General features: G+C 34.5%; 2 long non-coding RNA genes across 2 annotated transcripts; one reads left to right on the top strand and one right to left on the bottom strand.

The window, feature by feature from the left end:
* Nucleotides 1-12,863: 12,863 nt before the first annotated feature.
* On the bottom strand, nt 12,864-13,387 carry LOC133781764 (uncharacterized). The gene is made up of 3 exons (XR_009870265.1): nt 13,258-13,387; nt 13,073-13,177; nt 12,864-12,980 (listed from the first exon to the last, which is right to left on the bottom strand). It is a non-coding gene; the product is annotated as an uncharacterized LOC133781764 (long non-coding RNA).
* Nucleotides 13,388-23,318: 9,931 nt separating this feature from the next.
* Nucleotides 23,319-24,546, top strand: LOC133781756 (uncharacterized). Its single transcript, XR_009870254.1, has 3 exons — nt 23,319-23,423; nt 24,098-24,161; nt 24,285-24,546. It is a non-coding gene; the product is annotated as an uncharacterized LOC133781756 (long non-coding RNA).
* The last annotated feature ends 2,213 nt before the right edge of the window (nt 24,547-26,759 follow it).

The raw sequence follows: 26,759 nt of genomic DNA, 5'->3' as shown, positions 1-26,759 counted from the left end.
CAAAGGGACCGAAGCAGCAGCAGGTCACGGGGCGCCGGATGGTTCATTAATGATCACGCTTGTTACCCTCCCATCGGGGGTTATGACACATCTTGTTGTTGATTCGAGATATCTCCACCAGTGGCACTCCCCGCTGTGGATTCCCTCACATCCTGGGGAGGTGCCAGAAGGCCGACCAGCCTCAAATTGGCCTCTGTGACCAGTTGTTTGATACTTTTCTCTACGTCGGTCATGCTGGCCAAAAGGGTCGCTCGTATCTCCATCTCTGGAGTGGGAGCTGGTCGTAACCATGGACTTGAACGACATAAAGGTTATAATAAGCACATGGGAAAGCTAAAAGGAATTTAAGCGACCAGTGAATAGATAATTTACCTCCTTCAGTGAAGGCTAGGTTGTTGGCGACCAGGTCTGTGGTTAAAAAGTACTCCTGGAAGTACTTTCCTACGTTGGATTTGTAGGAGGTTTCACTCAGGAAAACGTGAGTCGATTCTTGGTGACAGAAATAAAAAAACCCCTAGCTGTTCTGATTGGGGTTGAATTTGAGATCAAACAAGTAGTTGATCTCATGTGGCGTGGGGACAAGCCACTTTTTATGGCTATAGAGGATATAGAGGGCAGAAAGCGTTCTATACCCATTTGGAGTTATTTGAAAGGGAGTGACCCCAAAATAATTTCCCACTCCTTGGAAAAAAGGATGGAGAGGCAAGATTGGTCCTGCCTCGATGTGGTATCTCGACCAGGCGCTGAAGGCACCGCTAGGCAGGTTTGCCTGCTGGTCAATGGTGGGTTTGAATAAAGTTACCCTAGGAAGACCGTACTTCCTGAGGTAATTGGTTTGCAGTGATATTGTTAGGGGGTGCAAAGTACCACTCGACATCTGGTCGGAGGACGTCTCAAGTTTTGGTTTGTGTTGGATTCTTGGCTCAGGGGTATTTTCAGCTCGACCGCTGGTCGAAGGACTTTCAGCCCGAGGAGCCGGTTGATTTGCTTGAGGGTTGGTTGCTTGAGGGTTGGGTGGTTTCTTTTTCTGGGTGGTGGATTTTACTCTACCCATGTTTGATGGACAGGTCGAGGGTCTGTTTAAAGGGGTATGGGAAAAAGGAATCCTCAGAATGTGACGGTTGTTCTTCGTCCTCGAGCAGCTGAGCAAGTAGGTTGTCGTCGATTGACCTCTCACCTCCCCACGGAATGAAAATCTGCGAACAGAGAAGGGGGAGATGAGAACTTACGGCCCAAAATATCAAGAGCTGTGAAAAAGCTGAGCTAACGTTGCTCGCGTATAAAAGTTAGGCTTTTATACGACCAACAACATTCTAGTAAAAACACTAAGTTATATACGAACAATTTGGAAAATGGATCAAAAAGCAAAAGTAAAAAGTTTTCAGGAAAAACTTTTTCGACGCTGAATGGGCGGGAAAAACCCAGTTTTTATACAAGCTTAAAAATCAAATTTTTCCTTCTATTTTACGCCATAAATTCATGATCCTAACTACTAACTGATCCTTAACCCCTACCAAGTATTATTTCAAGCTCACGTTTACGTGCCCTTTTACCCCGAAACAAATTTTTTAAGAAAAAAAATACTCAGAAACTCAGGAATAAAAAATAGAGGTAAAACAGATATTGCATGACATATCAACGATTGAAAAGTTTAAGAAAAGTACCTGTATAAAATATGGAGTAGAGTTCTGAGACGCTAAATTGATTTAGCTGGGCAGGAGCTTCGTGAATCGTTAAGAATCGTCTGAGTTTCTGGAGGTTTTGCACCTTGTTCTTCGGTTTTCTTGAGGTTAAAGGTAAAACATAAAAGGTGAAAATTGGTTATGGAGAGTTATTTTTATCAGTCAAGGAGCAGTTACCGAGGTAATCATACATGGTGACTCTTCAAGGCATGAGGAAGTATACTAGCCGTCAAACTACTTTTGGGAAACCGAAAAGACATGATTAGTTGCCTTTTTTGAGAAGGCGTGGACGACTCTGACAGATTTGATGGGGCACACGAAGGGTCGGTCTCTTAAGATTACTTTATGTTGGTTGCAGTAAAATAAACTTGGGGGGCAAATGTTTACCCAAAAATAGCTCCTGATGACGTGGCAATAATTCCTTACACGTGGTTGGCACGTGGCAGTTCTGAAGTGAAAGGATGCTGTTCGCCTATCGACCAGATGATTATTGCTTCATCAGATCTTGCGTTTAGGTGCGACCAGTCTGGTCGAATGCTTCTATTTACTTCCTTTTAGATACATAATCTTGTAATAATTATATTCATTATATTTCCTTTTATTACCTTGATACCTGATCTTAATTGTAATTAAGGCCCATAGACCCATGTAACCCCCTTGAGCCTATAAATGTAGAGATATTTTCTATAGAAGTTAGGATTCTATTTTATTTAAATTTAAATTTGGATTATAGTTAGAATGAAATTAAGATTTTTGAGAGCCTATAAATAGAGCCTATTTCTTCTCATTTTTTCATTCATTCTTGCTCTTCTTGAGACCCTCACGCACACACTCTCTCTCTCTCTCTCCCAATTATTGTCGTGCACCACCATCAAAACACAAACCCTAAGGCCGAAGTCATCATCACCATCACCTCTTCATATCTTTGAAACCCTAGTACTCAAAGAGGCCACACGACCAAGGCTATCTTTCTTATTGTCAAAACCCTACAAGCAAGCATTTAAGGATCTAGGGTTTTTCTTCAAGATCAAGGTTGAGGTATAGTTAACTTTTGATTGTGTTTGTGTTTTGGATCTATTAGCTCATGTTTTAATAAAGGTATTATGTTTATGAAATAGGGTTTTAAGCGGGTTTAGCATATAAATGACTCAAGTATAGTTCTTGTGCATCACACTCAATGTAAGGAAAATTAGGTAGTTTAGTCAATGACATAGTTTATGTTTTGTATGACCTAACATTTTAGGTACAATAAAGGGGTAAGTGTGGCTGGACCTAAGGTTTCTAATGATGTATGATGGACTTATGTCCGATAGGCTTAGTTGCCAAACTTGTATGACAGACTTATGTCCGGGGCTTAATTGTCACCTCTGTATAAGCACTTATCTTTTTATTATATCTGTCTTGTTATTATGACCTATGGCCTATGGTTATTATTATGACTTATGACCTATGACTTATGATGTAACAACCTAAATATTGACTATAATTGTAGAAAATAAAGATGTTGAAAAATTAATGTAAAAAATCGTAAAAAAAATGTTGCCTTCTTTATTGATAATTTAAAATGAATATAACTCGGGTTTAGGAAAAATAAATAATAGTCTTTACAATAAAATAAATTTAAAATTAGGCAACATTAAATCGTAAAGTTCATAATTTCCTAAGAAAATAACACGCGGCTATACGGCCCCCACATATTCACACTAGTCTTGTTATTGGGAATCCGCTCGCCACCGGTCATCTAATGTTAACTTATTCTGCAAAAATAAAAGAAAGGAATGAGCTTCTAAGTCCGGTAAGGAAAATACACAGAAATTCATACAGAAATCAATCATAAACTCACAACAAATAATTTCACATGCAATACTATATTCATAACAGAAACCAAAGTCATAATCTGTCATATATCACTGTCATACTAAAAAAAAAAATCACATATAATCTAGATCATAAATTATATTTTGCAGTCATAACAATAACCATAAACACATCATAAATAACAAATCATATAATCACATAGTCATAATAATCATGCCATCAGTTCATACAAGAGTTCATAACAATGCTAATTTATACTAATCATACAAGATCAAAATATATCCTAGGTCATAGGTCATAGTCATAGGTTATAATAACAAGACAGGTATAAGAAAAAGATAAGTGCTTATACAGAGGTGACAATTAAGCCCCAGACATAAGTCCGTCATACAATTTTTATAACCGAGCTTACCAGACATCACTTAGGTCCGTCATACATTTCTGAACACCTTAGGTCCAACCACACTTATCTTCTTTTTTTGTACCTGAAACGTTAGGGTCATACATACCACAAACTAGGGTGTAAACTAAACTACCTAATTTCCCTTACCTTGAGTGTGGTGCATAGAACCTATACTTGAGTCCATTATATGCTAACCCCACTTAAAACCTTATTTCATAAACATAATACCATTATTAAAACATAAACTAATAATTCTAAAACTCAAACACAATCAAAACTTAACTATACCTCAACCTTGATCTTGAAGAAAAACTTTAGATCCTTAAATGTAACGCCCTAAACTCCTGGGACCGTTACGGTATGCCTTGTAAACAGTGCTAAACTTGCTAATTGGGTTATTTAGCCAAAATCGTGTAACTAAGTATGATTAGCGGTTTAGGGATTAAAATTTTTGGTTAAGATATAACGTTTATTATATACATTGGGATCCCAAAAATATAATTTAAAGGTCTTTTATAAGAAAATATTTACAGCCAGCTGATCTAGGCAGCAAAACAGGGTTTAACCCTAGTTCCTCTTCAAATCTCGGCCTTGGTGGTCGAACAGATGCATAGGTACACATCTTCACCTAAGCTCTTCAACTCAAGGATGGTCCAACTTTCTTTTTCCTTTACCTGCACCACGTAGCACCCGTGAGCCGAAGCCCAGCAAGAAAACTCAATATGCTCATGAACAGTTATAACATGGCATCATATCATAAGGCACACACCTAGCAGACACAAACCTATTAAAGCAGGCAAATGAGTTCACGTAATGTTTAGTATAACACATCAACCAATGATCATAATAATCATCCAGGGCTTTTAGCCCAATATAGCAGAGTGAAAGTGGTACAATCACTAAGGTGGGTTCCGTTCCCAATAGCCATGTGACGTTAGGGTCACCGGGGCTTATAGATAAGTGATCCTTTCACTAGCTTATACAAGATAGGTATCTGGTGAAATAGTCACCAGCATAAACCTGTCGAGTAGATAAGTGAACCTTTCACTAGCTTAGATAGGATAGGTGCATGATGACTAGTCACCAATATAACCTTCCTCATGACCATAGAGTCATAACCCTGGAACATCGTTCCCTAGCCATGTGACAAACAGTCACCTGGCCCTTAGACCCTGGCTATGAGTAACTAGTCCTAGACTAGCCAAGCGCTTATAAGTTCATCGACCTTAGGGTCGGTCCAGCGTTAATGCCTTAGAGCCATTCAATGCTGATATCGGTTAGATATAATCTTCATTCGGCCCTGCGTTCAGGATGCTATTGCCGTTTCTGACTCTTAGGTCAGTGTCCCTGACTAGTCAGTACCATAAACAAGTAAGCAATGCCACCAATCATATATAACATATATCCAATATTCGAATACAAGGCATTCAACATGCTTACTTAACAATTACTAGCATAATTAGGACCATGCATAAACACAAAGGCTCAAGCTCTGAACATTCTCATATTCAATAATCATAGCATGCCCTAATCACATGTTTCTCGTGCATCACATGCATCATATTTAACCACTTGACATGCCTTAACAATAATCATGCATGCCACATTAAATAATCCAACATGGATCAAGAATAACTGTAATGCCCCGAATTCTCCGATGTGTTTAATGGCGGGAATAGTAGGCCGGGAGGGCCATACTTGTTTAATTATGCCATTAATTGATCAAATGCATGTATATGTGGATTATATTATAATATGATGTTAAATGCATGCATGTGTGTGTCCATATTTCTAATTACAGGGGTGTGATGATAATTTGGCCTGTTGAGGGTAAATTGTATATTTGTATGCATGTCGGTGATATATGTTGAGACCACATTATGATGTGGGTTTGTTCGAGCCATTCGGCATGAGATGATCTTTGAATATAAATTATCGGTTTGGTCATAACAGGCTTAAGCTCGGGGCTCGGGGTGAGTCTCGGGGTGTTTTTAATGATTAGAGCGTTACCGGGGATTATAGGGTAACGAGATATGAATCATTGGTGTTTGAGATTATCAAGATTGACAGGAATTGGAGAGTGTTGATTATGATTAACGAGATAGGTGGAAAATACCAATTTTACCCTTGGGAAGGCTTTAGAAACTTTTAATGATCTAGGGGCATTTTGGTCATTTGGTTTGGATTTATATGCAGCTTTAGATGGCTATAGAAAACAGAACAAAACAGAGCAAGGTTCTTCTCCTTCCCGTACATCTTTTTTCCTCATTTATTCTTTGGAGTTTTTGAGCTCAAAGTGGGGAATCAAGCTAGGAAATCAAGGAGCTAAGTTCTTAGAGTTGATTCATCCATTGGAGGGGGTTTAATTCCAAGTTTGAGGTGAGTTTCATCCATTAACTTTATGGTTTTACTCTGTTTTGGTTTAAGTTTTCAGCTTGTAATTCTTTGGTGGATAGTTGGAATTAATGGAAGTTAGGTTGATGTTTAACTTGGGTTTTGATGAGGGTGAGTTGTAGATGAAGTTTAGGGGTGGAATTGGGTGTTAGGTTGACGTTTGGAACTGGTTTGAAGGTTTAGTTCCAAGGGAAAACGCAGGGGTAGTCAAGCTGGTGCTTGCTGGTTTGGGTAAAGGGTCGCGGCATGGCTATGGTGAGCCGCGGCCTATGTTGGTTTCAGGGGTGGAAACGCCTCTGTCAGAAGGGTGAGCCGCGGCCCATAAGGGCATTTTTGGCCAGAAATGGATTTTTAGCTTGGGGATTCAAGCCTTAGGCCTCGGGGTCGATCCTACTACCCGATTTAGTAGTGTTTGATGTCTCGGAGGCTAGGTTTTGGTTTGGGAACCCTTTGTTATTCATTTTATTGATGGAACCCCATATTTGGTTATGACTAGGTAACCGCTAAAGAACCAAAATGTTGATCGTTCTCAAGGGTCGTTCTTTTATTCATTCTAGCTCGAACCAGAGGTAAGAAAACTGCACCCCATATGTGACATGCATGGTTATTCATGAGGCATGTTGGTTGTGTAAATGTGGACATGGATTGACTATTGGATACTTAGCAAATTTTGCTCATTTGTGCATGGTCCTGACTCATTAGTCAGATTTGGCAAAGGTGCTAGTATCAACTGTGAAGCTGTGACTTATTAGTCAGGTTCGGCAGTGGTACTGGGTACTAGTCACATAGCATTGACTCATTTTTCAGGACGGCCTTAGCGTGATTCACGCAAGCCAATAAAGATTAGATCTAATCGACTTTTTGCATTGAATGACCCAAAGAGCATTAATGCCGGACCGACCTTAAGTTCGATAAATATTATAAGCGCTTGTGTGGCTTACCCATCAGTCACTCACTTGTTGAAGGCTAGTGGCTTACCTAGCAGCCACTTTTCCATTTGAATTAGTGACTTGCTTGTCAGTCACTCAGTATGGTTTATCAGAACCTCAAGTGATATTCACTCATCTGTTTGAAAGCTATGAGCTCTGTGTGATTATAATGATAATCATTTGATAATGTTTACATATAATGTTATGTTTTCTTGCTGGGCTTTGGCTCATGGATGCTATGTGGTGCAGGTAAAGGGAAAGAAAAGCTCACCCAGCCTTGAGTGGAGAGCTTAGGTGGTGATGTGTACATATGCGGACGCTTGACCACCACGGCCAAAGAGTTCTCAGAGGAACTAGGGGGTTTACCCTATTTTTTCCGCTTAGGTCGGCGGGTTTGTAATTTTGAAACAGTAATGACCTTTTTGAGTTGTAAATAACTTGTAAATGTTCTTGTGGACCCATGAACAGTTTTATGCTTCAAATAAAACATATCCTTTCCTTTTTACTGATTTTCACCTTAGCCTATTAATACTACTTAGAACACGTTTTAACCAAAGGACTTAGGCAATGAGTCAAATTTCCGGTTCATCGTTCACTGTAACTGTTCTGGGGTAACCAGGGCGTTACAATAACCATGCATGTCATACATACACAGGTGCAGTTTTATTACCTCTGATTCGAGCGAGAATGAATAAAAGAACGACCCTTGAGAACGATAAACTTTTAGTCCTTTAGCAGTCACCTAGTCATAACCAAATACGGGACACCATCAATAAAATGATAATCAAGGGTTCCCAAACCAAGATCTAGCCTTCAGGACATCAATCCCCACTAATTCAGGTAGTAGGAACGATCCCGAGGCCTAAAACCATGTTCCCGGAGGCCAAAACACTCAAACGGGTTCAACCCCGCTCAAGGGCTGTGGCCCTAGCACCTTGGGTCGTGACCCCCAGCCACTCCAGAAGTAAGGGCCGCGGCGCCCAACACCAAGGGCCACGGTGCCCAGCAAGGGCAAAACTGCTCCACCTACTTCTTCGAGCTAGGGCCGCGGCCCCCAACCGAGAGCCATCCCCAAACACGATTTCCAAGATCCCAAAGCCTCCAAAATCATGCATAAACATTACCAAATCATCAAATCAAAGTTCCCAAGCTTCCCAATGGTCCAAAACCATCAAAACCCAAGGCTCAATCGAACTAAAAACTCAACGCTTAGAAACTCTAAAACTCAAAACTTAAACTTAGATTACCTTTGATTGTGTTGTTTTCCATCGAATCCTTCAATTAAGAAGCTTCTAATCTTTCCTAGGATCGCTATGCCTCGATCCTCGCTTGATTCCGACTCCTAGAACTCAAGATTTCTTCAAAAAGGCTCCAAATGGTAAAATGAGCTAACGAAGGAGAAAGGAGATGTTTTCTAACATACGTTCTATCTGAAAAGCTACTTCAAGCTTAAGTAACCTCAAATAAAACCTACTGCTCAGGGTCCCATAAACACCCTTGAGGACATTATTGTAGAGTCCAAGAACTTTACTTAGCTAGTTAGATAGTAGTATTATAGTATTTATAGTATTATCTTTGTAACTGTGGATTTTTGGTTCAGACCGGGAATTATTTGGACACTCATAGTAGTACTTAAAGATTTTCTAAGTTTAACCTATAGTTTAAGAATATTAATATTAACCTAAGGTTTGATTATATGACTGATATTAAGGATAATATTTATTATACTATAAGGTTTAGATAAGGACCAATAGGATTTTAAGCACATGTTATGTATGGATGATTAAGGATTAAGTATTTTGAGGATTAAATTTAATAAGGGTAAAAGTTTGAATGCTATAAGGTCAGTCAGCAGCTTTGAATACGTTGAGGGCTTAGTCAAGGCTGTTTACTCCATTCAAACTTAGCTAAAAATGTGTAATTTCGTGTTTAATTATTCAGCATGTGCCGATATATCGCAGCTATAGGGGGTGATATATTGCAGCACGTAGATATGGAAAACACGAGACAATGCACGACAGCCTCGGGCATACTGGCCCAGGCGATATATCGCCTACAGGGGGCGATATATCGCCTCCTTCAGCATATTTTGAAACATTTTGAATTTGTTTTCCATTCAGCCATTCAACCTCTTGATAAGTCCAACCCCTTTTTGAACGAGTCTTCAGCCTCTGCTGAACGATTATTCAAATTATTTTCACCTAAAAAGCTATTATTTTTATTTAAGTAAAATTAAGATCCTTTCATTCCTAAACTCTATAAATAGGACCTAGTACCTAGCCATTATTCACCTTTTACTCTAAGTTCAGAGGCTGCAAGTGCTAGGAGAGTGTGAGAGTTAAACACTTGGTTGGGGAAATCATAAGCTTATCAAACACTTTGGGAAGTAAGGTTTTATAGTATTTCGGTTTGAGGTGTAGATTGGTCATACAAGTCTTCAAGGTAACCCAAAACTCTAGTTCATTTATGTACTTGTTCTTTTAAGTTCTCATAGTCTTCTACTCAGCCTCTAACCTTAATTTTTATTTTGGTTGGGAAATCTAAGTTCATAAGCAAAAAGGTTTTGGTAAGTATTTTTCTCAAGGTTTAGTCCTTCCATTCCTTTCATTTCTTTTTCTTCAAATCTACTCACCCTGTTATATATGGTTTTAGGAGTGTTCCAAAAGTCCCAACTCTGTCCTCACATCCCGGTAACTTTGGTAAGGAAAATAGGATAGAATCTATATGTTTTATGCTTGTGTTATCTTATGTTTTATGTTATGAAATATGTTGTGAATATGTATGTTTGTAGGCTTGGGCATATGACCCATATGACTAACAAGACCCCAAATAGATTATGGGCATATGACCTACTTAGCTAGTAGGACCCCACTAATCTCATGGGCATATGACTTGTTTAGTCTATGGGACCCCAAGTAATAATGGCCATTATAGTTTGTGTATGATAAAAGTGTTATGTTAAGTTTTTATGTTTCTTATGAAATTTATGTATATGAACTATGTGTTAGATTTTTCCTTGCTGGGCATTAGGCTCATTCCTTTTTGTTTATATGTGCAGGAAAATAGCTATAGTGGTGGTAAGATTCGTGGATGCTTGGGGAATGTGTATCGGTGGAGAATGGAGTCAAGGAGTCGAGAGTTCGATTTTCGAGGATGTAGTCTTGTTTTACCTTTTTATGGTTTTACATGTATTTTTCCGCACTTTCTATGTACTTCCTTTTATTTTAAATTATGTTTTGTTTTAAAGACAATGGGATCCCATATCCTACTTATTTTATGAAAGTAACTCTTATTTCTACAAGTTTCCAATAAAGTTATGGTATTTTCACAAATGTAAGTTTTATTAAGGATTTGTATGTATAGTTTCGTTAATGGTCCAAAAGTCTAGAGTAGTGGGTCATTACAATTATAGTCAAAACTTCCAGTATTTCCTCCTAACCTCAAATACTCCAAACTTATCATCAAATAAATATTCTTATTACCTAATAATTGACCCCGCTATGACAAAACCGTTGTTGACTGCGTTTTTGGCCAATGACGTGAGAACGTAAAAAATGATGAAACCTTCAAGAGAAATAAAACGACACAGACAATTTTGAAAAGAAAGTAAATAACACACGTAATTTTTATAGTGGTTCAGCCCCAATATGTTGGTAATAGCCTAATCCACTTAGAGTTATGATTATAGATCTGTACCCAAGATCAGATGAACCTGAGTCAACTGAGTTTCTTCAGTACAGATTAAAAGAATACAATAACTCTCTCAATTTCCAGCACTTTCTCTCTCTAGAAAATAAGAGTTCGAATCAAAAGCCCCAAAAATTCCCAAAGTCTAAAAGGAAGAAGAATCCCCTTTATGATCCCATAAGCCTTGTATTTATAGGCTTAGGATCGCACAGTTGATATCCCCCATAATCGGGATATTTTATTATTCTTATTATATTTAAATTACAACAATATTCAAAATGTAACAATATACTATAATCGTGGGATAAATGAGAGATTCCCGTATATGCCAAGACCGATTCTTGTTGAAGTCGTTTATGGGAATCTTGACATAGTGTTCCTCTATCTGGTCGAACACACCTTCATTGGGCAGTCACGCACTTGGCTCGGCAGACACGCTCTTGGCTGGGCAGACATGCACTTGGCTGAGCAGACAGGTCATGACTGGTCGGACATGGTCATGACTGGGCAGACAAGTTCATGACTGGGCAGACAAGGTCATGCCTGGGCAGACAAGGTCACTCCTGGGCAGACAAAGTCACTCCTGGGCAGACAAGGTCATTCCTGGGCAGACAAGGTCATGCTTAGGCAGACAAACACGTGACTGGTCGGACAAGGTCATGCCTGGTCGGTCATGACACTTCTCAAGCCAGTCAAAATTCTTCATCAAAACTCTGAGGAGCCAATATATTTATTGACTATTAATGTGTCGTTTACAGACCATGTACTGCCACTTGTCACCTCTATTGCCATGTCATCGATCTCCAATTTTTGGGGATAACAACTGCTAACTCATAATATAAGATCGTCTCATGCCGAATAGCTCGAGTATATCTCCATAATAATGAAATCTCATTCATAACTTACAATATGCACCCAAATATACAAATATGCCATCAACAGGCCAAATTACCAAAATGCCCTTATAATTATAAATACACCCATATGCATGCATTTATCATCGTATAATAATAATTCACATTAACATGCATATCCTGACCGTAGATCTATCTTTGAGAATACCGTGGATCCTTCCAATTGATCAAAAAGATTATCTATACAAGGCAAATGATACTTGTTATTGATCATCACTTTGTTTACACTACTACAAAATTGACATGGGACGATGGTTTTAAACCGTCGTATGGACTCTCATACGTCGGTTCTAATACCTCGTCCCATGCAATGTCATGCTATGTAAATCATGTAACGACAGTTTAAATAAAAGTGTCATCTCTTGTTGTACATGAGACGATGATTCCTATACAAATGTTGTCTCTTGTGGTACATGAGACGACAGTTTCTATGCAAGCGTCATCCATTGCAGTAAATGAAACGACAGTTCCTACTTAAGCGTCATCCACCTATAGTACATGAGATGACAATTTATATGTAAGCATCGTCCCCTGCAATACATAAGACGATAGTTTTACTGAGACCGACGTCCCATGTAGAATAAGAGAACTTTTTCATTTCTCTATTTTTAACCATTATATTCATTCATAATTTCCTGTGTAATTACAACATAGATCAGACATAATCAATAGGCAGACAAAATCAATAGAACTCAATATGTTCCAAATCTAAAAATTACAAGATCAAAATATACAGTTGGAATAACTATGTAAGTGCTAACTAAAAACTACAATTAGTATATTTTTTTAATTCTGATTTCTAAAGTTACTCTAGTTATGACTCATCCGCTCAAGAAGCTTGGTCGCCCATTCATTTCGAGTTTCATTAATTTCGTCAAGTGTAATATGAATTCTTCTCACCACACAACAAAACACAAAATAAAAATACTAAGTCAGAAGTTAAATTCAATAGAATTGTTGTTCAATAATAATAAATATACTTACATTACTAGTTAGCCATCGCATGGGTGTCTCTTTCAAGCAATAGTCCTTCATCATCCTTATGATATAAAAGTCTCACTCTATTGACGATGTTTGACGAGGGCAATTGACTATTTTCCACTTGTAATTTTTTTCATTCCTTCCTGTCTTTCGCTTAATGTGTGAAAATACACTATATATACATCAATATGAAGAGCATATTAATTTTTTATTTCCATATCAAATAACCATATTATATTTTAAAATGAGTTTCAAATGTATTACCTATTCATAAGGTTCTTCAAATCATTTGAAGGAGATTTTCTAAGTGGACCAAGATAGTAACATGCATGGTCATCTGGATCAATGATCACTAACATCTAGTGATGTCTGCATTTAAAAAAAAAAGTTATTAAAATAAACATCAGAAGGTACAAGTAAAATTAATATTAAATGAAAATTTTACTTACAAGAAATGGTATGGCATTAACAAAGTTTGACCCATATACGCTCTAAGATAATTTCAGCCCGATTATCCAAATTTTTCCCAATTCTCGATGACCACGATGGCTCAATGAAACCTAAAAAGTGTGATATCTCTCTATCGCACAACTCGGAATATATTATACTACATATATGAAAGTTAATGATATTATATTTATACTTAAAAAGAAACTAAAATATATAATGTTTACAGGATTTCATTTGTTCCAATCTCAATTAGTTTGCCCTATTTTATTTGCTCAAGCATCAATCCCAAAATATAACTTTCAATTGAATAACGAAACCTATAGTATAGTCATTTCATGAACAAGAAAATGAGTAACTTTATTATTTTAGACTTAACGGCCACTTGAGGCTAGCTCAAAGCGGTCTTTGGTGGATGGATGAGTATGTGTTTGTGAACAGTAAGGAGTTCAAGTCGCCATAAATATATATATAGAGAAATTTATATTTTAGACTAGGTTCGTTGATTCAGTTAGGAGCATTGTCTTCATTTAAACAGAAAGAATACTCAGGGAACATGCACAGTTTCACAGACAAAATCAACGTCACACACCAAAAATAAATGTACATAATTTTTTATTTTCTGGAAAAGAAACTTCTTTGTATTGATGGGAAAAATACAAAGATGAGAGATCAGGGAAAGATTTCAGGAAGCTAAACTACAGCTCAAAGCAGAAAAAAAACCTATTCATAATTGTAACTTAACACTTTAATGCATGTAAATAACTAGATGAGAATTCGTTGTATTAAAAAATCAGATTAATAAAAGGAAATTACGTCAAGTTTTAATTCTAAAAAAAAAAAGATGAATATCATTTTCTTTTTCACGGAACTTCTACTCAATATTCATAAAAGTACAAGACATCATTGCAGCAAAATACCAGAACATTCTTGAGCCTTCACAAAAAAAAGTTTATATTCCAAGAAAGGGTGGAGTTGCTGATCCAGTATGTCTCTTATCTCATCCACTTAGTGGAAATTAGATTCCAACTCAAATGGAACTAATAATAGAATATAAGCATGTTAATTATCACTAAGAAAATCCTATGCAACTCAATTTACATACTTTAATATCAAATATGTAAGTGCTAGCAGAAAAGCCAGCCAAGTTTAATATCAACAACAAGAGGAGGGAGGGAGTAGTTCAACAGACCAATTCCAACTATAACTGGGAAACCTTTATTCTCCAACAAAGCCTGGATTATCAACATAAGAGTTATATAAATAATTCTATTCAAGTTCTCACAGTCATAATTTCAAAATGATAAAGAGACTTCTAACTTATCTTCTAGTCCATTCTTGTATTGCTTGCACAAAAAAGCAATCCTCTATCCAAGTCATATGAATCAGGCATTGGAGCAAGTTTCATGGTGTCCCTGAAACTGGAAGGATCTATGGTTGCTTCATGAGAGAAGTTTAAACATGACGATGGCAACATACCCAGAAAAAATAAATTGGCAAGCAGAATAGTCTCTTAGTCAATGAAACATACCGATGGTTGAGCTATCTGCAGGAGGGTCTGAAGAAATGAAATGCCATGTTGCCACTACAGGTTCCATTTTTTATTTTTTTGGAGATCGAGTCCATGGCTAAGATAGATCCTCAAGCTTATTAACAAGATTCAGAGTAACCCGGATTGGCCTTGGTGCAATTATCGTTTTGTCTTGATTGCTGGCCAGTGGCCAGAGATGTATTAGGCAAAAGTGGAGGTGTATTAAGACGAGGTACACCTGTACAGGCCAACAACACAATCATCGTTACTCTTAACTCATACATGTATATTTTATTTTATATTTTTCTAAATTACCTTCAAACAAATGCCAAGAGAGAGAAGAGTGAACCACACAAACTAATAAAAAAAGGCTCCAAGGAAACCACAAAAACTTTTGAATAATTTTAAATTTCACAAGTAAAATAAACATTAATAAATTAGAAAAACATTGTCTCGTTTACAACCTTTTCTATCCATACTCATTTTAAGATATGATTTAGTGAGCCACGGTCCACTAACGCCGATCTTTGATGCTTCATTTCCAACTGTCTACAGAAAATAAGATTAATCAAGGTGATAATAAGTTTAAAATACAACTACATATAAAGTCATGTTGAAAAGGATTGATAAAGGTAATGTGTTCCCTTCTAGTAACTTGGTTGATCCCAAAGTAAACAGATTTCATTTGTGTTTACCAAACCGGTTGTCCACCGATCCTCCCCTATACCCAAAATGTACTTCATATGTAATAGAAAGAACTTCAAAACACAGGACACTAATGCAGCATATCCTAATAAAAGAATATATAAGGACATCAGCATAGTATCAACACTAAACCTCTACAAAGTAATAATATAGGCACACAATTCATAATGACTTTATTTACATCCCAAGGGGACAACCAAGTCACTCTTCATCAAATGGTTGGTCTTGTGTTCAAACCATGGCTATCACCCTTAATAAACTTCTCCAAAAGAATGTTAAAAAAGAAACACATTTTAGTAAAGAATACTAAGTTCATACTTTTCGATTTGTACCCTTCAGCACCATGAATGTCTCACCAAGAGTATCAATTATTTCAAGTGAAATAGATACATTGTTATTATTCACTGACGTAGATGCTCATTTATAACTGACAACTACATTGTACCCCAATGCAAGCAGCCCACCTAAAGTCATCCTTCCAACCTGCTTTTGATATTTAAAAGGTAATCGGAAAGCAAAGAATATAAAGTAGTTATGCATTAAATAACGTACACATAAAATGACCCAAGCACAAGAGATTTCACATGAGTTTTAAGCAGGAATTATCTTCAAGTGCAAAACAAAACCAAAAGTAAAAGGAAGGACCACATGCTTCACAATAATAGGGGTGCACAAAATAATCATCTCTTTTTAAAACAATTAATGAAGGCTCTGCTGCTGGGATTTGGCTCTAATCCAGAAACACAAACAAAAATTTATCAAATCTATTCAAATTACTAAGGTCTTTTTGTTGCATGGATATAGCAAGGATAAAGGAATTTCCAACTTAGAAAGCAATATATAACAATAAATGTAAGGCCTGACAAGCTTGGGTCTTTTTACTATTCACATGCTTGAAAATCATGGCTTATTGAAATAATTTCGCCTATCAATGTGAAAATTTTGTTAGTAATCACTAAGAAGATATGCCTTACCTCAAACTTAACTTTTGGCCTGATGATGAAATTCTTGTCAACAATCCTTTGATCACCAAGAGATAGATAATATCTAATACCAGATTGACGCACTTTTATCCAATTATTTGTCAGTGCTTCTTCACTGGCTGAAGGAGGTCTAAGATACATCTCAATAAAACTGATAACAAAAAAGAAAAAAAAAATTAAATCAAAAGGTAATTACAGTTTCTTTCTTTCAATATCGTTGAAAAAACTAGTCAGGGCTAGGAAAATAAACAGCCTGCAACACTCACTTATCTGTTTCTACTTCATATTCTTGAAGAAAATATGCAGATTGTCCACCTCGAGACTGTATCAAAAGCGTAATAATAATAATAATAATATTAAAAAATTAAATTAATCAGGAATGATACACACACATGCCTATTTAGAAATAATAATACTACCCCACAAAAAATATACTAATAATAATAAAATCGTCAACTGTAAAAATTGATAATTAAAAGAAGAAAAAATTAGTACAAATCAGAAAAGAAATTTAACATAAGAAGTTGTTTAGGCAGGCTTAATAATGTAAGAAAGAAGGAAGCATGCACATAAACACAACCATGTAATCCTAGTATCGTAGTATATCTCTCCACAAATATAACACATCTACATTATTAAAGATTATAGCCACAGTTTCTTGGCCAATTAGATATATTAATCACAGTATAATGTCTTCATAGATAGTGAGGGATTTCCTGACATATGCCTTAATCTCCTCTTCTTCTATTCAACATGTCATTTATACATGCCTTAATAAAGAAAAAGTTGTATTACTTTTAAGATAAAACTCACATAACCTTATGTCCTAGAGAACAATGCACATTTCCTGTCTCCAAACTACTTGAAATTACAAAGCGACAACAACAACGTAAATAAGGAAAGTCCAAGTTCTATGCATATAAAAAAGTCCAGAATCCATTGAAAATGGCCTAACAGAACGATTGGATTATTTTATAGGAAAAAAATCAAATTTAAGTACAATAAATAAGTCTTGTCTCTAAACTACATGGAATATACAACCATAAGAACATCATAAATGAGGATGGTCCAAGTTCTATGTATATAAATAAGTCCAACATCAATTGAAACTATCCTAACAGAAAAGTACATACCTCAGTTTTGCATTTTAGTTTATAGATTACCTCTCAAAATGATGAAACAAAGCTATTGTTAATTCTAATTTGCAACAAAAAAGAAGAAAAAAAAAACACACTCAACTGTGGTAAAGACGGAAGAAAATTGGACCAGGGATTTAAACTTTACAAGAGTGATATTGCATTGAAATATTGGGCTTTCTATTTTTCTTACTGTTTTCAGAATCTGAAGAGATTTTTCTTACTATTTTTCTTACTGTTTAAACTGTTCAGTGGATGCTTTCTATACCTGTTTAGTGTAAAGCAGACCCAAAGTTGGGTCCCCCTTAAAAAAAAGAAAAAGAAAAAGAATGACCCAAAGTTGGGTTTAGTCTAGATCAGCATTCCTATAAATTAAGATTAAAGGTATATATTATTTTGTATTAACTTTTCATGACCTTTACAACTTCCTCAGCCTATCAACTCTATTTGGTAAGATTGCTGGTTTTTAGACTTGTCAGTAATAAATTGTAATACTAGATGGAATACACTGTTGCTATAATGAGTTTTAAATTAACAAGTGCTCCTCATTTATTTATTATTGTCAATATATATAGGAAGATCATTTAAAGCCTAAAAATAAATAATTTTTATTTATTCAAGAAGTAAATGAATATTTTAATCTTAAACACTAGATTATAATTCATGGTTTAGAAACAATGTCGTTACACGATTTTTTTACGATCAAATGACCTATATATAAAAATAAAAATGTGTAATATATTCAAGAAAAATTATAGCAAATAAATAATTTTTCTTGAATATATTAGTAGCTGGCTTCCATGCCATTATATGAGATTAAAATTATAATTTTTTTGGAGTTATCCTCTCCATTTTATTAGTTCTTTGGATGGGGATCTGGGAAAAGTAGCAAAATGTTGAGTGTTTGTGCTGAGTGTTGTGTTTTGGGATTCTTGTACAAGTCTGGAAAGACAGGTTTCTAGTTTATGGTGCTATTGAGAGTAGGTACTATCTGTGGTATATTATGACTAACCTTTCTTCTGTTTCTTCTTAGTGCTATTGATTCATCTAGTTAGGGGTTTTATTTGTTACCTCTAACTTAGTTATAAACATCCTAAATTTATTTGGTTTCAGTCTAACTTAGTTATATACGTATATTCTCTTTTGTGCTGCTACTTAATTATATATTGGTTTCATTGGCTTGCTCCAAGTGTGCTGACTCTAACATTTACTAAATTGTTTTATGCCAATTTATATGGACAAAAACAGTAGACAAAAAATTAAAGTGATGAATTCAATGGTTATATGCTCAGAGTGGCCATGTCATTATGGTTTGCTTATATATATACACACACACAAACATAATGGCCAACTATTGAGCTAAACTATTCATTTACTCAAAGTGATGTGTATGTGAGATATTTAAGCACCATGGTGTCCATTAATTCTTTTCTTAGTTTTTATGATATTAATTAAAAAAGTTTTGAGAAAGTACTGCATTTTCTACGTTTTTGGATTATATGTGCTCTTTAATTGCATTATCAACCTGTCATGAAATTAATATAATCCTAATACATATTTAGTTTTAAATAATTAGAATACTATCTTTTTAACATAACTAGGAGGAGCTTTTATATTTATTTGGTACCAAATTATTTCAGATCTTGTCTGTCTGCTTATTTTACAATGTAATGTCTTCTTTTAACCACCCATTTTCATTTGTAAAAGTTATGATTAAATGCTTTCAATTTCACCATCCATCATGCCAGTTTCAAATAATGTTTGTTTGAATCAATTTGATAGCTATAGGTTGATGTGTTGTGAACCTTTCCATATACATGCATTGACAGTATTGTCATTTTTATTGGGTTATTTAAAAAATTCTATCATTATTTGATCACTTACCTGATTAAAAAAGACTAGAGTTTTTCTTCTCTTTCTTTTTTTTAATGACATAAAAGAGTTTCCCTAACAATAGCCTTGGTAGAACATTAGAGTGTAAGCTCTTTCATTCAAGCTGTTGATATTTAATTTTGTTTATTCGTATTTTGCTGAATATTCTTCTTATTTTAAAATATAATACTTAATATTATTCAATAGTGTGTTACTTTATTTTAGTACTAGCTTTTTGTTGGTTCCTTGATCTGTAATGGAAGTGAAACAAGCACTTTTGTTAGGAAAGGTCATAAAACAGTAGACATGCCTCTTGACAGTGATGTTTTCCAAGTTTTTCTTGGCTGCAATGATCCTTAACAGGTATATGCATTTGTCTATATGTATATATATTTTTTAAAATGAGTTTCAGTTCGTAGTTATAAATTTTGCTTGTATAGATAGTTATTGGTTTATTCTACATGGTTCCTGAGATCTGAAGCAATCATGATGTTGGGTTTTCTATTTGGTGGAATTAAGTTAAAGAATTTGACTTGAAATTTATGAAATTGTTCAAATGGTTTCATTGTTTGATGACCTGAAATTAAGGTTCATATTGCACTAGGATACCAACTTGGGAAGACATAAATAGTGTTCATGGGTTACAATGGCCTAACCAGGTTCAAGTAAAGTGTTTTACTGCATGTAAGTTAGCAAGAAACAAAAGGTTGTCGAGAGCAAATTAGTAACTTATAAATTCATCAACTGTACTTCTGGTTTATAAGATAAACATGTGTCAAGTAGACTTCTGTAACTTGTTATATTTTAATTGCCTGGTTATTATTTATGTATACATTTGTTGGCATTATGTGGTCATTAATATTATTGATTAGTTGTAGATATCAAACTTAAAGGAAACCAAGAACCCGTGCACACGTGCCTTACACTAGAATATCATGTATACATTTATGAGGTGCATGTACCAACACAGATTTAATACATACTTTAAGCATAAACCTTCCCCTGTTTTAGCAAAAGACTGAATTGTTCGATCAAATCTTAATATTTTATTAGGATCTGGAAATGAAAAGATACCATTTTTCATCTAGACCAGATTTAAAAAGGTCAAACAAGAAAAACCTAATTTAAGAATACCATCATATGATCAGTCATCATATAGCAAAGCAAGTACGACACGCTACTAAATTCTGAGACCATCTGATTCATTTACAAGAGTGCAATTTTCTTTTTCCATTCAAGTAAGACTGTATTCTATCATATACAAGATTTACAACACCAAAGAAAAATGTGAACAAAGTAAAAAAAAACTTAAAAGAAGTTAATTAATCAAAAGAAACATGAAAACAGTAAAGGTGCCTAATTTGTGTACCTGAGAATGAGTGAAACAGCTTGTGGGCTTGAGGTATTTCTCAGAATAGAAGAGGATCCTCCATTGATAAAGCAAAGGAGAACTTGGTACAAAGAAAGGGCTGACCTGCAAGAGCAAGCTACGGGACCTGCAAGACTGAAGAAATGCAGAAGAAATGCCAGAAGAAATGCAGATTAGAAACAAATGTTCGATAAAACAAAGCAAAAATCTACACAAAACCCACACTGCAATAACAAAAACAAAACAAGCTACGGGAAGACATGCAAGAGGGCTGACCTACAAGAGCAAGCTACGAACGGACCACGAACGGAAACCGAGAGACCAAGAGAGAGACCGAGTCTACAGGAAACCGAGAGAGATAGACCACGAACGGACCAGGAACGGAAAGACAAAGAACGATTGAAGATTGAAGGGAACGAGAGACCAGGAAGGGGAAGAACGATTGAAGATTGAGGAAATGGGTACACGGGTTGAAAAAAGTTCAGTAAAAAAAAAGCTAAGTCATTTGGCGGTACCTTATTTTAAATTGCCGCCTGAAATTTTTTTCACCTACAATAACTCTTTTTAAATTCTATTATAATCATGTGTTATGGTAATGGGTGTTTGGTGTAGTGCTCCTTGGAGTGCACCAGTGCTTTTTGTCATGAAGAATGATGGGAGCACGAGGATGTGCATAGATTATCGAGAGCTAACACTACTACAAAATTGTACTTAGACGACATGCATGAGATGGCGTTTGTAGTAGAACTGTCGTGTCATGTTAAAAATATGCATGACACAACAGTCGCTCACAAACTGTTGTGCCATGAAAATTAAAACTCACATGAAACGACAGTTCTAATGAGACTGTTGTAACATGCCTATTTTTAACATGAGACAACATTTCTACTTAAACTGTTGTCTAATGCAATACAAATTTTCTAATCAATAAATACTAATTTAATTTGTATTTTTTTAATATAATTTAATATATTTTATGTAAATATATTAATAAAAAAGTATTAATTAATAATTTGCAACACACAATAGCTACTAGTTAAAAATGAGTTTTGTTTTTAAATAAGTTATTCAAAAAATTGTTTAAATTTTTAATACTTTTTTGTAATATTAATTACTAATTGAATTACTTATTATATATTTAATAAAAGAATATTTATTTTATTAAAAATTCATTAATGATGGTGTTGTTTGGTAACACTTAAAAAAATAGTTTTTTATTTAATTAATTAAAAATTTGACAATTAAACATAGCACGAATGTCGTAGTGTACCACTTCAAAAATAATTGTCGAGCCTCTAAATGCTAGATCAATGGTGTGATCTTGCTCTTGGTGATCAAGATCCCTTACAGTACCTACAGAAATTAACGACTCTGTTAAAGTAAGTACCTACAGAAACTGATGGAACTTGATATTGAGTACTTTTCCTGCTAAAAAAATTATTGGGTACTAAATCGCAAGAAATAAAAAATATTGGGTACTTTTGCCACCAATTTCCCTTATACTAGTTTTGAGACTATAAAGAAATATTTCCCTCTTAATTTATATTATCATTTACTAGAATAAATAAGAATATATATCCAATTGGATGAAAGGTTTATCCAAAAATTTGTGAGATTTAAAATAAATTATGATTTAATTATAATATTTGGGATTAAAAGAAAGAATTTTGATTAGTCAAGATTATTGGATTAAAATGTTATTTAATTATAATTGGGATTTTTAAAAAATAAAATGAATTTAGTAAAGGACTTAATAGAGATGATTTTTGAAATTTGGGGCCAAAAAGAAAATAAAGAAATTTATTTTATAATAAGATTTTATTTAATAAAAGTAAAAAAACTAAAGATATTATTTTCTTTTTCCCTTTGACTTTGTTTCTTTTTCCCCCGATTTCTTCTTCTTCTTTATTCCCCGATTTCTTCAACTGCTGCTCTATCCTTCTCACTCCATCTTCTTCCCTCCTCCATCTGCATCGCCGTCCCTGTCAACGAAGCACTGAACGAGACAAACATTGTTATCCCTGCATCCGAGCATATCATTAATTTTCTAGGCGCGACAAAGGCGTAATGCTTGGGCAGATTTGGGGAAGCAAGAACTTCCAGTGTCTGGGCCGATCTGGGTAAGCATCTCTTTCAAACGACATTCTTTCAGATTTGGTGCTTTTTCTAGCATTAGCATATTTGGTTGTTCTTGGTTTTTCTTTGTGGTGAATTTATTATATGTGGGAAATAGTTAAGTTCTATTATGGGTTTGATAATGGGTTTGGTTATTTGGGGCTTCTGCTCTGTAAATGTGAATTTGTAAGGGTATTGAGTCGTATTGTACCATTGTATGTATTTGTATTGTAAAGGAAGAAGAAGAAGAAGAAATTAGGGTAAAGCTATGGGCAGAAATCAAGATCGCTATATGGGCATGTTTCGTTGGTTTGTTTAACACAGTTTGGTTTTTTTCTTTTGTTCAACCATTGGAAAGAATTTGAAAACTTAGGTGATTGGGTGTCCAAAAACCATTGATGGTGACTTGAAATGCAAAGAATTCCCAACATGTTTTGGGTTTGATACTGCTTGCAAGGTGACTACAACTAAAAGAATTTTTTTACAACTCGAACCCTTAAATTTCTTTATGGTTCTTTCCATATATCGTGTAGGAAATTTTGGAACAACAATCTTTATTTTTTAGCAGATACAAACTTGAACCCCACTTGCTTGAAAATTGTATCCATGTACCTGATGATAATTTTATTCGTTGAAGCAATTTTTTTTTCACTGCCACTGTGTTATATTTATATTCCTAGAATCATCTTATTTACTTGCTAATTCATTATGGTCATGAACTTATGAATTTACTTTAAAGCATCAACCTTTACATGTTAAGAGAAGGAACTTCTCATAGAAAATTGTTTGCAGATAAGTTAGTTAATTGTTGTGTGGGCTATCAACTATAACTTGCAAGAAAATTTGGTGATGCTATGTTTTGATGAAATAAAGTATAATATTCAAAGTACCTTGTCCTGCTTAAAAAACTAATTATGTGTTAAAGTTATTATTCTAACAGGTTTATTTCCTGAGAAATTTAAAAAAAAAAAAATACTTCATTGGATCATGTATATAATACTGACTTGATTAGCTTAAGTCTGGTTCTGCTTGATTTTTCTTGGCATGAATAGCGTGACACTTTCTATGATATGCAACTAACAGATACACTGAAGGAAGCTAATATAATGTGATGCACTTCATTTTATTCAGATATATGCATAAAGGATTGGAAATGTCATGATAGATGCCAGATCAACTGGAAAATATTATCACTGTAAGTATGCTGGTTGAAAGTCATGGAACATGTAGTGATTTAGCTTTTAGTTTACAGTTTAACTCATCTTATCTTTTGATTTGCACTCTAGTGAGCTTAACGAAATTTAATTGTCAACTACAGTTGTGCAACTTATGGGGCGTGCAGCTTCGCACATAACACTTGAATGTGTATTGCTCTTATGTCTTTATTTTCACAATCAATGTTTATCATTATATGTGTGTCTGTTTTTTCAAAGAATGCTAAGGATTAAGACTGTTCCATACTTGAGATTTTTTTTTTTAAAAAAAAAAATATCTAGTGTTGGAAGATTTTCCATTGATATTAGATCAGCCATGTACATTCATATCAGCCACAACTATGATATCCTTGTTTCTGTTTTAGTTCTAGTTTCCTTATTTTCTGTTTTAATTTTATTTTCCTTATTTAGTTTATTATGTATTATAATTTGATAGGATGATTTTTTTATTTTGTTTCCAACCTTATGAAAAGTAAGATCAATTTTGATTTCAGAGAATTGAATACCTGATAGTCACCTATAGGCTATTTATACGCCTCTCTTGACTTGGGAATATTCAGTAGTTTTCTTGTATTAGATTTTTGGTTTCTTGATGTTTTATCACACATATCAAGAAAGTGAGGATTGTTTATTGTATAAAATTGGATATTGGGATTTTTTTTCCTATTTGAAGAAAGGTTTTGAGGGTGTTTTGTTTTCTGATTTTGCGAGGGTTTGGATTTTCTGTTGTTTCAAGTATGGCTTTTCCACACTATTCTTGTATGATTTTTTTTTGTTAATACAAGTTTCTTTCTTTTTTAATTTTCATATAAAAAAGAAAATTATATTGTGTTGTTTCAGAGATAATCAGTTATTCCAGAAAATTTGGATGGTGAAGTAAATATAGGGGCACATTTGTTTATTTATTTTTTATGGTAGTATTACTTTCTATCCTTTTTATTTTTTATTTTTATTTTTCATGAAGTAAAAGGTTGTTCTGTAGAATATATTTAAATAGAAGAAACATAATTTTGAGTAGGCAAATGCAGAGCCTGCAAATGATGAAGATGTTGGCAGCATATATGAGGTCTGTAAAAGTCAAATACTCTTGCAAATTACATGCTGATTCAACAGCCTTTTAAATAAATTCTCAAGGCTTATTTTTGCATGTACATTTAAAATGTACAATTAAATGAACAAAACAGATGCATAAAAATAGACCAGCATACCGATGTTAGACATATTTTTTACTCGGGAAGGGTGAGAAAATGAGTATCATTATTAACACACCTTAAAAAAGTAAGGCATATATAAATGTTGAAAAGCTTTATTCTCTTTTGCACTAATGTGGGAGTGTTCTGTTTTCTGGATTTTGGGATTTCTCACCACTCTTGTAGACTATATGTAGAGTCCCAGAATTTACTTAGCTAGTTAGATAGTAGTAGTAGTAGTAGTAGTAGTAGTAGTAGTAGTGGTAGTAGTAGTAGTAGTAGTAGTAATAGCTAGTATTAGTTGTAGTATGTTTATAACTGTGGATTTTGGTTCAGACCGGGATTTAATTGGACACTCATAGTAACACTTGTTGATTTTCTAAGTTTAACCTATAGTTTAAGAATATTAATTTTAACCTAAGGTTTGATTAATATGACTGATATTGATGGTGATATTTATTATATTATAAGGTTTAGATAGACCCAATAAGATAGTAACACTTATCATATGTATGATTATTAAGAAATTATTATTTTAATGATAAAATATGAGAAATATAAGATTTAGTCTTCACCAAAATCTGATAGGAGCATGACATTTATCACAATTTTATTTATTTGTGGATTAGGTTGATATTTAGATAATTAAATAGATTTTTCGTAACTTTAGGGTACTGTACCTTCCGACCTATTTTTGAACAAGTTATATTAGGAATTTCGAACACTAGTATTTGTTAAAAGTTGTAGATAATTTAATGAGCTTTCTAACGGTATAAAGAGAGTCCAAATCGAAGTTCTACAGCTCTAGATATGTTGATTTTACTGAAGGGGAGTTTAGAGTTACGAGATTTAGGGAGTTAGAAGTTAGGATTCTATTTGTTTTTATTATTTTAAAATCAAGCTTTGAATCCTTAAATCTCTCTGAAAAATTTGAACAATTCCTAAGCCTTTGGCTGAAGGATATTCAAATATTTTCAATTAAATTTATTTATTTTATTCAAAGCCAAAAAGAAGATTTTTATTCCTAGAACTCTATAAATAGGACCTAGCACCAAGCATTTTTCATTCATCAATCTAAGTTCAGAGGCTGCAAGTTGCTAGGTTATTGTGAGAGTGTAAACACTTGGGTTGGGAATTATAAGCTTGATCACTATAAGCTTACCAAACACTTGGGAAGTAAGGTCTTATAGCATTTCGGTTCAAGGTTTAGATTGGTCTTACAAGTCTTCAAGGTATTTCCACACTTTACTTCCTTGGTATTATTTTATTTAAGTTCTCATAGTCTTCTACTCAGCCTTCTAACCTTATTCCTATTCTTGGTTAGCAAATCCAAGTTCTTAAGCACAAGGTTTTTGGTAAGTATGTTTTAATATGTATAGTTCCTTCATC

The sequence above is a fragment of the Humulus lupulus genome, chromosome 1 (genome assembly GCF_963169125.1).
Source record: "Humulus lupulus chromosome 1, drHumLupu1.1, whole genome shotgun sequence".
Taxonomy (NCBI): Eukaryota; Viridiplantae; Streptophyta; class Magnoliopsida; order Rosales; family Cannabaceae; genus Humulus; species Humulus lupulus.
This window is presented reverse-complemented; position numbering and strand designations above follow the sequence as displayed.